The sequence below is a fragment of the Lepus europaeus genome, chromosome 5 (assembly GCF_033115175.1).
Source record: "Lepus europaeus isolate LE1 chromosome 5, mLepTim1.pri, whole genome shotgun sequence".
Lineage (NCBI taxonomy): Eukaryota > Metazoa > Chordata > Mammalia > Lagomorpha > Leporidae > Lepus > Lepus europaeus.
Window position 1 is genome coordinate 145,460,917 of NC_084831.1, and position 15,207 is coordinate 145,476,123.

At 41.9% G+C, this 15,207-nt stretch overlaps 2 pseudogenes; both read right to left on the reverse strand.

Moving 5' to 3' along the window:
* Positions 1–543: 543 nt before the first annotated feature.
* On the reverse strand, positions 544–1,713 carry LOC133759301 (zinc finger RNA-binding protein-like; annotated as a pseudogene).
* Positions 1,714–1,719: 6 nt separating this feature from the next.
* Positions 1,720–13,819, reverse strand: LOC133759302 (zinc finger RNA-binding protein-like; annotated as a pseudogene).
* Between the last annotated feature and the right edge of the window lie 1,388 nt (positions 13,820–15,207).

Genomic DNA, 15,207 nt, shown 5'->3' on the forward strand with positions numbered 1-15,207 from the left:
CTGCTGTAAAATGTAAAGAAGGGGTAAAAGGATATCTTCTATAACACAAAATAACACACCTAGTGTCAAAAAGCAAACAAAACTGCTAAATAAAAATACCAAAATACACAGAGCAACTGAAGCACAAATCCTGCATTAAATACGGTAAAGATTGAGTAAGACAATGCACTAGTTAATCAAAGACACAAAAATAGGGAGACCTAGGGCAACCAGTAAATAAAACAAAAATAATGGGAAAAACAATCTGAACCACTGTTTACCCCTAGTTGGAGTACAATATTTTTTGGTGTCTTTCCATTCATATAATACCTAACACTGTACATTAAGTTTTTAATGTCACAGAAAAACTTGGTTCTTCCATGAAATTCTTTAACTTCTTGATGAATTTTTCAAAGTAGACATTATTATGAATGAAAAACAGCCAACAAATGGGCACCTGTCTTTAACACTGAAGAATTACAGAAACTTTTTAAAAGTTATCATAATCTTTTTTATCTTTTTTCCCCTCAGCTTCAAATCCATGAACTCCATCACCATCCTTCTTTGCTATCTGTTGTTGTGGATGTTAAAACGTTGGCTCATTTGTGGTAATGGATCCATGCCTAAAACTTTGTGTATTTGGTGGAATGCAAGGAATCTCAAAGCAAACAGTGCACTGGATGTAATGTCTTCACGCTGCTGGTCATTGTTGCCAAGGTGTCAAAGGGATCCTTTTCACAAGGATCCAGAAGTCCAGGGCTACCTTTAAGAATAATCCCAGAAGAAATACACTCAGAAACTCTTCTCAGCACAACTCCAGGGCTCTGAGCACTAGAAACACTTCGATTGCTTTCTCTACTAATAACTCCATAGCCCAGCTTGGAAAATCAGACCAAGTTGGAACTCATTGACAGAGGTCTCAGGGAATACGTATGATTATCACACAGGACTGCAGACCATTAGTGCAAGCCTGGAACCACTTAACGTGGCGTAGAGCAGCCAGAGCATCATTTTTGCCTGTCCAAGATGTCAGGTGGGTCTTTCACCACACCCAAGGTTACATCACCTTCCCTCATGTTCTCTTCTCAAATAATTGGAGATGTCAGGGTGATAGTGACTTGCATTTTGGGTTCCACACATGAATTCAAAATTATTGCCGCTTCAGGTACAGCACATTTTATATCGTACTTCTCAGGACTTATAACAGCAAGCTGTGTGGGGAGGTTTTCTGCAATTCGGCTTAATAATGTCTTTGAAGGTTTTTCTGAGCAAAGCAAAACAAGGTTGACATTTCTATCTGCTCGGAGAAGCAATCCTTTTGCCAATACTCCCACTCGCAAAACTCCTTTCAAAGCTCTGTCTTTCCCTCCCTCTTTCTTATCATCTCCCTCCTTGTTCTTGCTCTTTTCATGTTCAGACAAACTGTCTGAAACAAGTTTTAAAGCATGTTCAGTGATAGAAACAATTTTTTGAACTGTCTGTGACTCCTCCTCAGTTGGGTAAATGGTTGCGTGCTTCGTCATCACATAAAGGTCATCAGATGGGTCAGGACGACATAAAGGTGCAGGCCCCTGTGGTTGGGCAGCATGCCTGGTCACACTCCCAGGAGGCCTAAGGGGCCTGGAGGACCATGTGGATAGCCTCCGTCAGGCACTCGGCGGCGATCATCCCAATGATATTGTTCTCCTCCATTCTTCTCCAGTGCACGTCCTCTCCATAACGTCTCATTTCCATCCGCCAGCGCTCCTCCTCTTCTTGTCTTCACCAATACTCCTCCTTCTGCATTTGCTTTCTCATTTTCACTTCTTGAATCTTTCTTGCTCAAATACTGGGCTTCACTTCTACTTGCAAATCTGGATTTATTTTTGTTTTATATTGAAGTCTGTGTCTTTGTCCTTTTAAATGCATCTCCTTAGCATTGGGGTCGTTAAAACTGCACTCACATCATTACAGTGAAACCTAATTACTTTTCCTTCATCATTTCGTACCTCCTCCACATGATCATGGCCCACTGGCTGGATGTCACTGTGAATCTGCAAGAGATGCAGGTGTGACCGGCTCTGACACCGTGTCTGATTTACTTCTGGAATTTGCTCAGAAGAAGTGACAGGAGCATTTTTTAACACATTCCGTTCCTTTTGAGTCTTCTGCTGTGTTTCCTGTTGACTGCAGTGTATTACCACCAACAGAGTTTATTCTGGGTGTAGATGTTTTCTTGGCAGCCGTATTTGTAGGCACTGCTGATACTTTAGTGCTGGATGTGCTGGTAAGAGATGTGTTTCCTGTAGCAGTGAGACCTTTCACTGAAGAAGCTGCCATCGATGAAGCATTCACAGTGCAATTGTTTGCTGCAATACTTGAAGGAGAGGCAGTCGGTTTTGAAGCAGATACAGCTGTTGAAGAAGTAGTTTGGCTAACAACGTTTGGCTCTGTTGATGGAATTGGTTACCTGGTTCTGTATGTAATGTAACCACTGTCTGATGCTTAGCACCACGAATGTGGGCAGCATGTGCATCTGCTCCTGTGCAGGACACATCGCAGAGCTCACAACGCAGCTGGTTGAGTCCCCCGAGCAGAGTTGTTGCTGCTGCTGGTATTTTGTGAGGCTTTCAATGCGGCTTCTTTTTTTATGTTTCTGTGCTTCTAAATGTTCCTTGTAAGTCTGTGGTCCAGCACAGCTGATCTTACACACATCACAGTAGTGAATCTGGGGTGGTTTCGGGGCTGTTTTGGTTTCAGCTGTTTACTTTGGAATGGTGCGTTTTTAGTAAAGTGGTCCCTGTCCAGGCAGCTGCTGCAGCTTCTGTTGCTGCTGCTGCTGTGGGCAGCAGGAAGATGCACTGAACACACTGCTGCTCCATGACCTGAGTAAGATGTGCAGAGTACGTAACTGCCGTGGTGCTGCAAGTAGCACTCTGAGTGCAGGGCGGCACCACAGTAGCTGTGGCTGCTACTGGCTGTGCGTGGAGGACACAGGACAAATGCAGAAAGTAGTGGTAGCTGGACTCGGTGTGGCTGGTTTTATGGCTGTCACTGTTGAGTTTGCTGGGCTTGGGTATACGGAGTTGCACCTTGGCTATAACCTGCTTTGGGAGCTGTCTGATAGTAGGTTTCAGCAACAGCAGGCTGAGGCCGGGCAGCAGCAGCTGCGGCAGCGGCCGTTGCTGGTGGTTGTTAGCAGTACTGCTGACTATCGTAAGCCACAGCAGGAGCTGTGGATCTCACACAGGAGTAGGAGTCCTGGGAATTTTGTGTAGTAGCTGGGGGAGGTGGTGCTGGTGCTTCTTGTTGCCTCTGGGTATAACCACAGTCCGGTGCTGTGTGTGCAGCGGGGTAGCCTCCATAGGCGGCAGCTGTTGCTGCAGCTGCCACAGCTACTGGAGCAGGCCTGGCAACTGCAACTGTGCATAGGCAGCAGTAACCGTGTGAGCAGCTACTGGAGCCTGATGGGCAGTGGAGCTAGAACTGTAGTTGGATGAGAATAGGCCACACCCGAAGCTGGCTGTTGGCTCTACTGGGCCGCAGCCGCCACCGCCGCCCCGCTGTGGGTGAATCCAAAGTAGTTGCCGGTCGCCATTTTGGCATCTTCCCCCAGCCGGCTGGGCACAGAGGTAAAAGAACTACAGGGCGTATGGGAGCCATGGCTCGGGCTGCTGCTGAACTCCGAGCTCTCACCGGCTGCCCCCTCCTGTGAGTAATGTACTTTGTGTAATACAATATGGCAACGTTACTGTCAGTGTAGACCCTGACTCAAGTGACCGACTACTGTTGGTTTGGCTGGAACTTACCACTGTTCCAGCTTGGTAAACTGTTAAAATTGATCACCTAGAAAGTAGATAATTTTACGTACATGTAACATTCGTACTGTAACATTTCCAAAATGAATTTCATCTTTTGCCATGCAGAGTGGAATATAGGTAATGCTATTTAATTTTTGTTTTAATTTGCACCTCATTGTTGACAACTATGACTGATTTTTGTTAAATGTGTGTTAGTCTTTTAGGTTTCTTACTCTATGAATTATTTGTTTCCATTTTTCTGATAGATTGCTTATTCTGCCCTGTGATTTCTTAAGATTTTAAGATTCTAACATGAAATAACTGAAATTATCTTATGTTAGTCTATGTCTTGTCTTTTACATGTATTTTATTTTGCACAATTTAATTTTCACACAAAATATTCAGTTAAAGTCTTATGCCTTTGTCTTTTAGTCATTTGTATATACTAGAGTAATAACATTTGTACAAATATTTTCCTGTTAACTTGAAGATTTACCTTTGATGTTTCAATCTTTGGTATACCTAGAACTGTGTGCAGTTAGTTTTACTTCTTGTCATACAAATGGCAAATTATTCCAACAGTGTGGTGAGAATCTAAGTGTCCTTGATTTATATCATATTTATTCACCAAATCTAGTTTTTATATATTTCTTACTTCAGTTTATGGATTCTGGCTTCTGTTCATATAGTCTATGTTTGATCTCTATTCTTACCACTCCAATAATTTCTCTTAGTTATTATGATTTTTAATTAGGCATAATATATGGTAGAATAAGTGATTTCACATTGTTCTTTTTTAATACTCTTCTTGATATTTGAGCAAAACCATATTGAATATATTGGGTTATGTAGAAATAATTTCTACCCTAACAATTCAATGAATTGAGGGTTCACTGTATATATGGGTTCATGAAGACAGTGCATTTCACCGTTTTTTCAAGAGGATTATTCATATTTGCAAAATATTCTGTTAAAATATATTTAAAGAAAGACATTCCTCTGGGGATACAGAAAGGACACAGTGGTTTTCTTTGACAGTTTATGAAATGCTCAGAGAAGAAGTTTTGGGAAGCCAAGTAATTAATTTTTTTCATTTATATCAAAGAGTTTCTTTTTCAGCAGATATGTAAGAACATGAAATATATTGCCATTTCTCTCTAGATACTTTGGCCATTTCCCAGCATGTACTCCACATAATTTTGTTCATGTGACTCTTGGATAGAAAAAAGCAAATAAGTAAGTACCCAGTATGAATGGACTTGGTAATGGTTTTATGGTAATATACAGTACTATTCCAACTAATTAAAGAAAAGAAATAGCTGAAAAAGAAGAAGAAAAAAAGAGAGTAAAAGAAATGAGAGACAGAAAGTGATAAAGAAAAAAAATACTTCACTCCCTCTGTTGTCATCTAGAATGTGGTGGCAAATTCAAAATGAGCAGCACTCCACTTAGAAATAGAGGAGGTCTCTAGGAAACTACTGAGGGACAGAAACGAGAGCTTAAGACGGGCATGTAGTTTCTGTGAGAAAACTGTGTCAGCATCGATTAAGTTAGTTGTTGTTTGTTTCCCAAAAGCAGGGAAGGATGCTTACTAGAACAGAGCAATTAGTGGCCACCTTTCCAGCTTCTCTGCCAGGAAGGCAGCCTTGTCACTGGTCTTAAAGCTGCAGAAATGCTCAGTCCTGATGGCCAACATGAATTTTAAAAAGTTTTTGGATCAAAGTAAATACATTTTAATACCATTTTCTGTGCACTGTGAAGTGCTCTTTTATACTATCAAATATTAGCAGATGTATTGTCTCGTAATTCTTTTAATATATAAACTTGTGTGTGTTTGGATAGCTGAGTGTAACTTCCTGGTCACATTAATAGAAAAAAAATTGCTCAAAAGCCAGAATAGAATGATCTCTGGATAAATACAATATAAAATAAAGCATAAAGGAAATATTAATTTTTACACTCAACAATTGTATGTTTTATATATTCAAATCTCTGAAACCATGTTAAAGAGCAAGTGAAAATTGTATGAAATATCTGTAACATAAAATAGAGCTAATAGTTTAAAACACAGATGATAAAGATCACAGAGAAAAATATGAGGCCATATAAAAAAAAGGGGATAGCGATTAAGCTGTTGTCATGCAAATGACAACATAAAATGGTTTCAATAAGATAAAATTTTGTTTCATTTTCATGTGAGAACAGAGACTGACCAGTGAGCCCTGAGCCCTTGGTCACTGAAGCTTCTTCTGTCCATCATTCAGTTTCCTGGGAGCATTGTCTGTAACCACAGGTAAGCTAGGTTGCCACTTCTCCAGGTTCTCAAGTACTGGGGAACCAGAGGGCAGCATCACCTTGTATACAAGAGAATATTGAATACATTTCTGTCACTCTGTTCAATTGTTGAAAATTTGGCCTCATAGCCATACCAACTGCAAGGGAGAGTGGAATGAAAGGTCAAGTGTCCAGAAGAAAATAGAACCAATGCTCTGCCATAGTTTGGCACAGTACCTAGGGAAAAAATGTTTCACAAAGAAATATGAACATGTAAATTTAATAGACTAAATGATCTAAAAACAGTAGTACAATGTACTAAAATAGAAGTACATGCTCCTTTTTGATCTCACAAGATTTTTCACATATGTTAATAATAGCTATTAAAAATATAACAAAATGAGCATTTTCAAATATTGTTGGTAAAAAAACCAGTATACATAGGTATTACTTTAATGGAAAGCAATTTGGCCTTAAATAGAGAAGTGCCTGACAGGTCCAAATTGAGAACCATTATGTGCAAATTACTGGCCAACACTCTTCAACAGTGCTGCTATCATAAAGACCAAGGAAAATTGGTCTTTATGAAAGCATTTATGAAAAATGTTTGTTCCATGTTAAAGAATATATGAAAGAAGATATAGTGCTATTATATGCTTCCTGACCTAGGGAAAAACATTATTTTACAAAGCATGAATATGATCTATAATCTAGATAGAAATTTTATTATTTTTTATTTTGATCATTGTTCTGTAGTTATACATGCCACAATTCCAGTCCCAACAAATGACAAATGTTTGAAGAGATAGGTTTATCCTGATTTTAACATTATACATTGAATACATGCAGCAAAGCATCATACGGAACTCCATAAATATGTGCAATTTTTATGTATCCTTGTTTTAAATTACAACAGAATTTTTATGCAACTGGAAACATTAAAAGACTATATGGAGGATTGAATGTCTATTAATGAAAGCTTCTTAATTTTTCATGTTGTATTTCTTTGCACTGAACATTTGCCTTCATAGTTCTTATCATCCCTTGCCAAATTGTCCTTGAATTTTATTTTTGATCTTTAATCTCAATTAGAATGTAAAACACATAGAAGTAGGAATTTTACTTTGTCCATTTCTATATCACCTTCTCACACATGCATACTAAATAATTATTTATTGAACAAAAGAATATATGGTCAAGACAAAAATCTTCTGAAAAAGAAGATTGGAAAATTTGATTAACAAATTTCAAGATACCAGAAACCAGTAACAGAACAATTTCAGTATTATTGCACGAAGAGATCAATGGAACAAAATAGGACACCAAGATGTACCCCTTATTATTAATATGAAACTTGGTTAACATACATTAGAAATGCCATTGTAAATAGGTTATAAAAGGATGGAATCTAGTTAACAATATTCAGATAATTGCCTCTTTTTAAATTTTTTTATCTATATAAGGTGAACAAATTTCATGTATTTCATATATACAAATTTAGGAGCATAGTGGCACTTCCCACCATACCCTCCCTCCCATCCACACTCCCAATTTCCCTCCTTCTTCCTTTCTTATTTTTGAAACTTTTACAATTACTTACTTTCAGTTTATTTTATAATCATAAAATTTACTAAGTAAAGAATTCAACAAATAGTAAGAAGAAAAAACAAAAAACAAAAATCACTGTCCCTCAATAGTACAGACGAGGGTGACAGACAATAATAAATTCTCAAAATAGCAATATTGCTCATATACAGTGTGTTTTTTTATTCTATTAGTAACCATATGGGGAAAACATGATATTTGTCTTAAGGGAACTGGCTTATTTCACTAAGTAAAATGGTTTCCAGTTGCATCCATTTTATTAAACCAGGATTTTATTCATTTTTATGGCTTAGTAGTAATCCACAGTGTATGTAGACCATATTTTCTTTATCAAGTAATCACTTGATGGACATCTGGGTTCATTAGCTTGGCTATTGTGACTTGAACTGCAATAAACATGAGGATACAGGTAATTTTTTCATATGCTGATTTCATTTCATTTGGGTAAATTCCCAGAAGTGGGAAGGTTTGGTCATATTTTCAAATCTATTTTCAGCTTTCTGAGGAATCTTTATACTGTCATCCACAATGGGTGTACTAGCTTTCAATCCCACCAACAATGGATTAGAGTACCTTTTCCCATACATCCTCACCAGCACTTACTCTTTCTTGATTTCTGTATGAAAGCTATTCTAACTGCAGCAAGGTGAAATCTCATTGTGGTTTTGATTTGCATTTCCCAGATGGCTGGTGATCCTAAGCCCTTTTCCATGTGTATGTAAGCCATTTGAATTTCATTCTTAGAAAAATGCCTGTTCAAGTCATTTGCCCATTTCTTAACTGGGTTGTTTGTGATGCTGTTGTCAAGTTTCTTGAGCTCTTTATAATTCTGGATATTAATTCCAAAACTGTATAGTACTTTGCAAATATTTTCTCCTATTCTGCCAGTTGTCTGTTCACCTTGTTGAGTGTTTCCTTTGCTGTGCAAAAGATTCTTAGGTTTATGTAATCTCATTTGTCTATTTTTGCTTTGATTGCCTGTGCTTCTGGGTTTTTTTTCCAATAAATCTTTGCTTATGACAATATCTAGAAGAATATCCTCAATGTTCTCCTCTAGTAACTCAATCTATTTTAAGTTGATTTTTGTTTAAGATGTAAGGTAGGGATGTTTTTCATATTTCTGCAGGCATAGATCTAATTTCCTCTGTTGAAGAGACTGTCCTTTGAGATTGATTTTAGCTTTTTTTTTTTAAATCAAAGATTAGTTTGCTATAGATATGTGGATTGATTTCTGAGGATTCTATTCTGTTCCATTCATCTACATGGCTTTTCTTTGCTGTGAGAGTCTTCATTAATGATTTAATTTCCATCGTGGATATTGGTTTATTTAGATTTTTCATGTCTTCATGCCTCAATTTTGATATTGTATCTGTCCAGAAATCTATCCATTTCTCCCAGATTTTACAATTCGTTGGCATATTTTTTGTGCCCACTACCAGGCTGTTTTGATAGCAACTGCCCTGTAGTATGTCCTAAAATGTGGTATTATGATGCCTTCAACTTTATTTTTCTTAATATTGCTTTAGATATCCTGGGTTTTTTATTATTTCATATGAATTTTAGAATCATTTCTTCTAGCTCTGAGAAGAATGTTCTTGGTATTTTGATTGGGACTGCATTGAATCTGTAAATTGCTTTGAGTAGTATCCACATTTTGATGATATTAATTATTCCAATTCATGAACATGGAGTATTCTTCCACTTTTAGTATCTGATTTGTTTAGTGTTTGATTTGTTTAATGTTTTGAAATTTTCATTGTAGAGATCTTTCACTTCCTTGATTAAATCTATTCTAAGGTATTTAGATTTTTTGTAGCTATTATGAATGGGAATAATCTTATAAGTTCTTTATCAACCATGGCTTTGTCTGTGTCTACAAGGTCTATTGATTTTTTGTGTGTTTATTTGATATCCTGCAGCTTTACTAAACTCTTTTATGAGTTCCAATAGTCTCTGTGGAGTCTTTTGGGTTCCCCTTATAAATAGGATCATGTCATCAGCAAACAGGGATAATTTGACTTCCTCCTTTCCAATTTGTATCCCATTGATTACTTTTTCTTGCCTAATGACTCTGGCTAAAGCTTCCAGAACTATATTGAATAGCAGTGTTGAAAGTGGACATCCCTGTCTGGTTCCAGATCTTAATGCAAATGCTTCCAACTTTTCCCCATTCAGGATGATGCTGACTGTGTGTTTGTCATATATTACCTAGTTCTGGTAAGGAATGTTCTTTCTATAACCAATTAGATTAAGGTTTTCATCATGAAAGTTGTATTTATCAAATGCTTTCCCTATGTTCATTGAGATAATCATATGATTTTTATTATTCAATTTATATGAAGCATTACATTTATTGATTTGAATATGTTGAACCATCCCTGCATACCAGGAGTAAATCCCACTTGGTCTGGGTGAATGATCTTTCTGATGTGTTGTTGGATTCAATTGGCAAGTATTTTGTTGAGGATTTTGGCATCTATGTTCCTCAGTGATATTGGTCTGTAGTTCTCTTTCTTTGTGATATCTTCTTCTGGTTTAGAAATTAGAGTGATGCTGGCTTCATAGAAAGAGCTTGGGAGGATTCTTTCCCTTTCAGTTGTTTTGAGTAGCTTGAGAAGAATTGGAGTTAGTTCTTTAAATGTCTGGTAAAATTCTTCAGTCAAGGCATCCAGTCCAGGGCTTTTTTTGTTGGGAGGGTCTTTATTACTGATTCAATTTCCATCTTGGTTATTTGTCTATTTAGGTTTTCTATGTCTTCATGCCTCAATTTTGATAGATTGCATCTGTACAGAAATCTACACATTTCTTCCAGATTTTGCAATTTGTTGGCATATCATTGTTTGTAGTAATTCCTGATGTTTCTTTTTATTTCTATAGTATCTATTATTGTAACTTCTCCTTGTTATCTCTGCTTACTGATTCGGGTCTCTTCTCTCGTTTTTAGTTAATTGGGAAAATAATGAATCTTTTTTTTTTTAAATCAGCTCTTCATCTCACTGATCTGTATCATTTTTGGGGGTTTCAATTTTGTATATTCCTTCTCTAATTTTAATTATTTCTCTCTACTACTAATTTTGGTCTTGGATTGTTTTTGTTTTTCTAGGTCCTTGAAAGTATTTTTAAACCATATATTTGATGTCTTTCCAATTTCTTGATATAGGAACTGATTGACAAAAGCACTGATTGATAGAAATTTCTCTCTTTGGACTTCTCTTGCTGTATTTCATAATTTTTTAAATGATTTATTTATTTATTTATTTGAAAGGCAGGGTTATACAGAGGCAGAGAGAGAGAGAGAGAGAGAGAATGTCCCATCTGCTGGTTCACTCCCCAGATGGCCATTACAGCTGGAGCTGAGCCAATCCGAAGCCAGGAGCCAGGAACTTCCAGGTCTCTCACATGGATGCAGGGTCCCAAGCACTTGGGCCATCTTCCACTGCTTTCCCAGGCCATAGAAGAGAGCTGAATTGGAAGAAGAGCAGTCCCATGGGCTTAATGCTTTGCTCCTTGTTACTTGAAATGTCTTAAGTAATCAGCTTTCTTCTCAGAGATGTTATATCCCTAGCCAATACATATGATTGCTTAGAAGTCCTAACATTTGGCTTATATTTTCTCTTTCTTATATTGATTGTAAAAAAAGTGATCTCTTCAGACCAAATCTCTCCCTAAAGAAATTAGGCAGTATATATTAACTAAAATGTCAAATTCATAACAAGAATTTTCTAACTACTTGGGTTCAAGAATAGGCAACAGTGTATGAAGGTAAAATAGATTTGCAAATGTCCCCAGATCTACAAGTTGGGGCTAAAATTTTGTGATAGGTTTCAGCAAAAGCCAATCTTAACTTTATTCATTTATTTCCCTACAATAATATGGAGTCTGAGATGAGATTGATAAAACTGTCATGTATTGGAGAAATACAATATTTAAATTAGTCCAGTGTTTACTAAATATTTACTATACAAGGGATCTTCAAGTGTTCATGAAGAATGGAATTAAAAAATTTCATTTTGGAGCAAAAAATTTGAAATTCATTGTTCCATGGTTTCAGAGTACACAGTTATCTTAAAAATGCATTTCACACTAACTTATGAACTCTCAGTGTAGGAATTTCAAAAATTTTTGCGTCAAAATAAACATTTTTTAATTCCATTTTCCACGAACTTTTGGAAGTACTCATATTTGAGGGACTATGATAAGTAATGGGATAGAAGAAAGTAGGATGCAAAAATCATAAAAAATTATAATTGCAAAATTGTTATATTCTTATAATTTTTTCTGTGAACCATATTGAATCTGTTAAAAGCTAAAAAAAAACTTAAAATGTTATCTGAAAAGTGAACAAAATAGTAATTTGGAAATAATTATTTATTGACTTTTAACTAAATACCAGATTTTTTTAAAAATGTTTCATCAATAAACACAGTTGACTTCAATATCAGTTTTTACAGTCTTCAAGAAGAAAACTAGAGTAAATAAATGTGATTGAGTATTATAGAATCTAATGGAAAGAACGGAGGAATCCAGATGGAGGGCAAAAATCGATGTTACCTTCGAGAAGAGAAATGTGAGGCCTCAAATGGAAGAGGGCATGTGAACTGAGGCCTCAAACGTTCATGTGTTAGAAGGAAAGAGTTCCTTGGGAAAGGAGAGAATGCAAGTTCCTGTATTGAAAAATAGTCTGACAATTAGAAAACATAATGATTCAGTAAAGACATCTGGGTTCAAGTTGTGTGTCAGCTTCCTCTTCCTTAAAAGGGATGTAATAGAAGTTTCTGGAACTGGCATTTTGGCACAACATTAAACCATAGCCTGCAACACCCGTATCCCATCTCAGTGCTTCAGTTCGCCCCTAGCTGTTCCATTTCAGATCCAGCTCCCTTCTAACGCATTTGGCAGGGCATCAGAAGATGACTCAAGTGCTTGGGTCCCTGCTACCAACATGGGAAACCCAGCTGGAGTTCCTGACTCCTGCAGAGCTTCCTTTTGTGGCCATGTTTGGAATGAACCTGGGAAAGGAAGAGCTCTCTCTGTGTCTCCCCCCTCCCCCTGTCAATCTGCATTTCAAATAAAATATACATGTATTCCACATCTAGAAATGTTCAAATTCCTTAAAAAATGGAATAGCATTTGCATATAATCTGTGCAATCCTCTTGTATACCTTATTTTTAAAATTTTATTTATTTATTTGAAAGAGAGGGAATCCCATCTGCTAGGTCACTTCCAAAATACCTGCAGTGGACTTGTCCAGGGATTAAAGAGGAGCCAGCAGTGCAATCAAGTATTTCACATGGATGCTAAAATCAATTACCTGAACCACCAACTGCAGTCTTTCAGGGTTTGCACTGAGCAGCAATCTATAGTCAGAAGCTGGAGCCAGGGATTGAATCCAGAACTTCCAATGTGAGAAGTAGATTGCCCACCCCCCAATACACTTTTTAAAAATATTTATTTGAAAGTCGCAGTTACATAGAAAGAGAAGGAGGGGCAAAGAGAAAGGAAGAGAGAGAGAGAGGAGAGAGATCTTCCACTTGCTGGTTCACTCCTCAAATGGCCACAATGGCCAGGGCTGGGCCAGGAGCCTGGAACTCCATCCAGTCTCCCACATGGGTGCAGGGGCCCAGGCACTTGGGCCATCCTCCGAGGCTTTCCCAGGCGCATTTGCATGGAGCTGGATAGGAAGCAGAGCGGCCGGGGCTTGAACCAGCGCCCACCTGGGATGCAGCATCACAGGCAGCAGCCTCACCGGCTGCAGCACAGCGCCGGCCCCTCCCTTTGTCTTTCTGAGACCAGTGGAGTCTTGGGAGGATTTCTGTGTGGAAGGTGTCGACTTGGACTCCACGGAAGATGGGAGCCATGGAGGCTTCTGAGCTGAAGAGGGCCACGGGGGTGGGAACAGACTGCAGCCCGGGGGCCACGGTGGGGCTGGGGAGAGGCGTGGGAGAGAAACAACTCAGTGGAGGTGGTACTGGACGTGTCCGGCACAAAACCCCGCAGGTTCAGCACCAGGGCTGCGGGCGCTGCGGTCTGAGCTGGGGACTGTGGTCAGAGCCGCGTGGCGACGACACAGGGCCAGGGGGAGGCGGGCACCTGCCACGTGGCCCCTGCCTGGTTCCCGGTGGACAGAGGCCGCGGAGGGCGGAGGAGAAGGGCATCCAGCCCGCCGCGCCCTCCGGGCCATGCTGACCGCCCCGCGCCTGGCCGGCGGGGTGGGCTGCGGAGGGTCTGGGGGCTGCGCCGGCGCCCCAGGCGTCACCTCGCCATCTGCTCTTCCCGCAGATCCTCCAGGAGAACGGCTTCGGCCGCGCGGGCGAGGGGCTGCGGCGCCTGGTGTCCGCGGGGCGGCCTCGCTGAGCGCCGTCACCCTGGGCGCCGCCCTGGGGCTGCCCGCTGGGCCGGCGGATGGCGCCCGCCCCGGCCCCGCCCAGGCCGCACCGGTCATCGCGAGCGGCCCAGGCAGCGCGGCGTGCGCTCCCGCTGGGGTGGAGGCCCGCGCTGCCGGCGGCGTCCTGGGCGGGAGCAGCACCGCGGCCAGCAAGACGCTGCCCGCCATCGCGGTGAGCGCGCCGGGCGGTCGGCGCCTCTGCCCCTGCCCCAGCCGCGCCGGGACTGAAGACCAAGGCCTGCGGTGGGGCGAGAAGGGCGGCCGAAGCGAGGCCTTCGGAACCGAGCCCGCGGGTCCCGGGACCCGATGAGCCCCGCCATCCCTGTCACAGAGGAGCGCCGTCTCCTTTGAAAGGCAGAGGTAGAGACGGGGCGCCCCTCCCGGCCGCCGGTGCCGTCCACGCAGGCTGCCCCGGCCCGGCCGCGTGGTTCCGCGTCCCGCGCTCCCGCGAGCAGCGCTGTGCAGCACGTGGTTGAGCGGCCGCGCCCCCCACTGAGCAACTTCTAGAAGGGGAACCTCTGGGAACGGGAACTCGCCCCTGGGGACACCCCGCAGTGGCCTGGCTCTTCCTGCATCCGGGTCTCCCACCTGGCGGGCGCTTCCGGGTGTTGCTGCGCCTGCGCCCTGTGCCGTCCGCGCTCGAGGCCCGGGCCCTGCCGGCTCCTGTGGCCGCCGCGCGTCCGCGTAGAGCCCACGCGTGCCCCCTCTCCTGCCTCCCCACTGCCCTCGGGGAGACCCCTTCCCTCGCAGCCCCCCCTCCCTGGCCGCCTCCAGCGCTGTCGCCCCTGCCCCTCCCCGGGGCCCTTCGCCGGGCCCCAGCCCCCGCCCGCGCGCCCGCTGAGCAGCCCCCTCCCCTTCTGTGTGTGCAAGCCCCTGCCCAGTGCTGGGAGCTGGGAACTCAGTCCAGGCCCCGACCCGAGCCTGCAGCAGCCTGGACGCCTGCCCGGAGCCCGCGCCGGACTTGGCGCCCAGGGCTCCGCCGCGGCCGCTAGCCCGCAGCTCTGCGCTCACGTTTATCTGGGGGCTCAGTGGGTCCACGCTGTGCGCCCAGCCGGGGGCGCCGACACGGTGGGCAGCAGGGTGGGTTTGGGGTGAGGGCAGGGGTCGGAGCCCTGGCTCTGTCGCCCGTCACTCCGCTGGGCCCGTCCGTGGAGCGGGTGCCCGGGCAGCACCCCCCGCGTGCG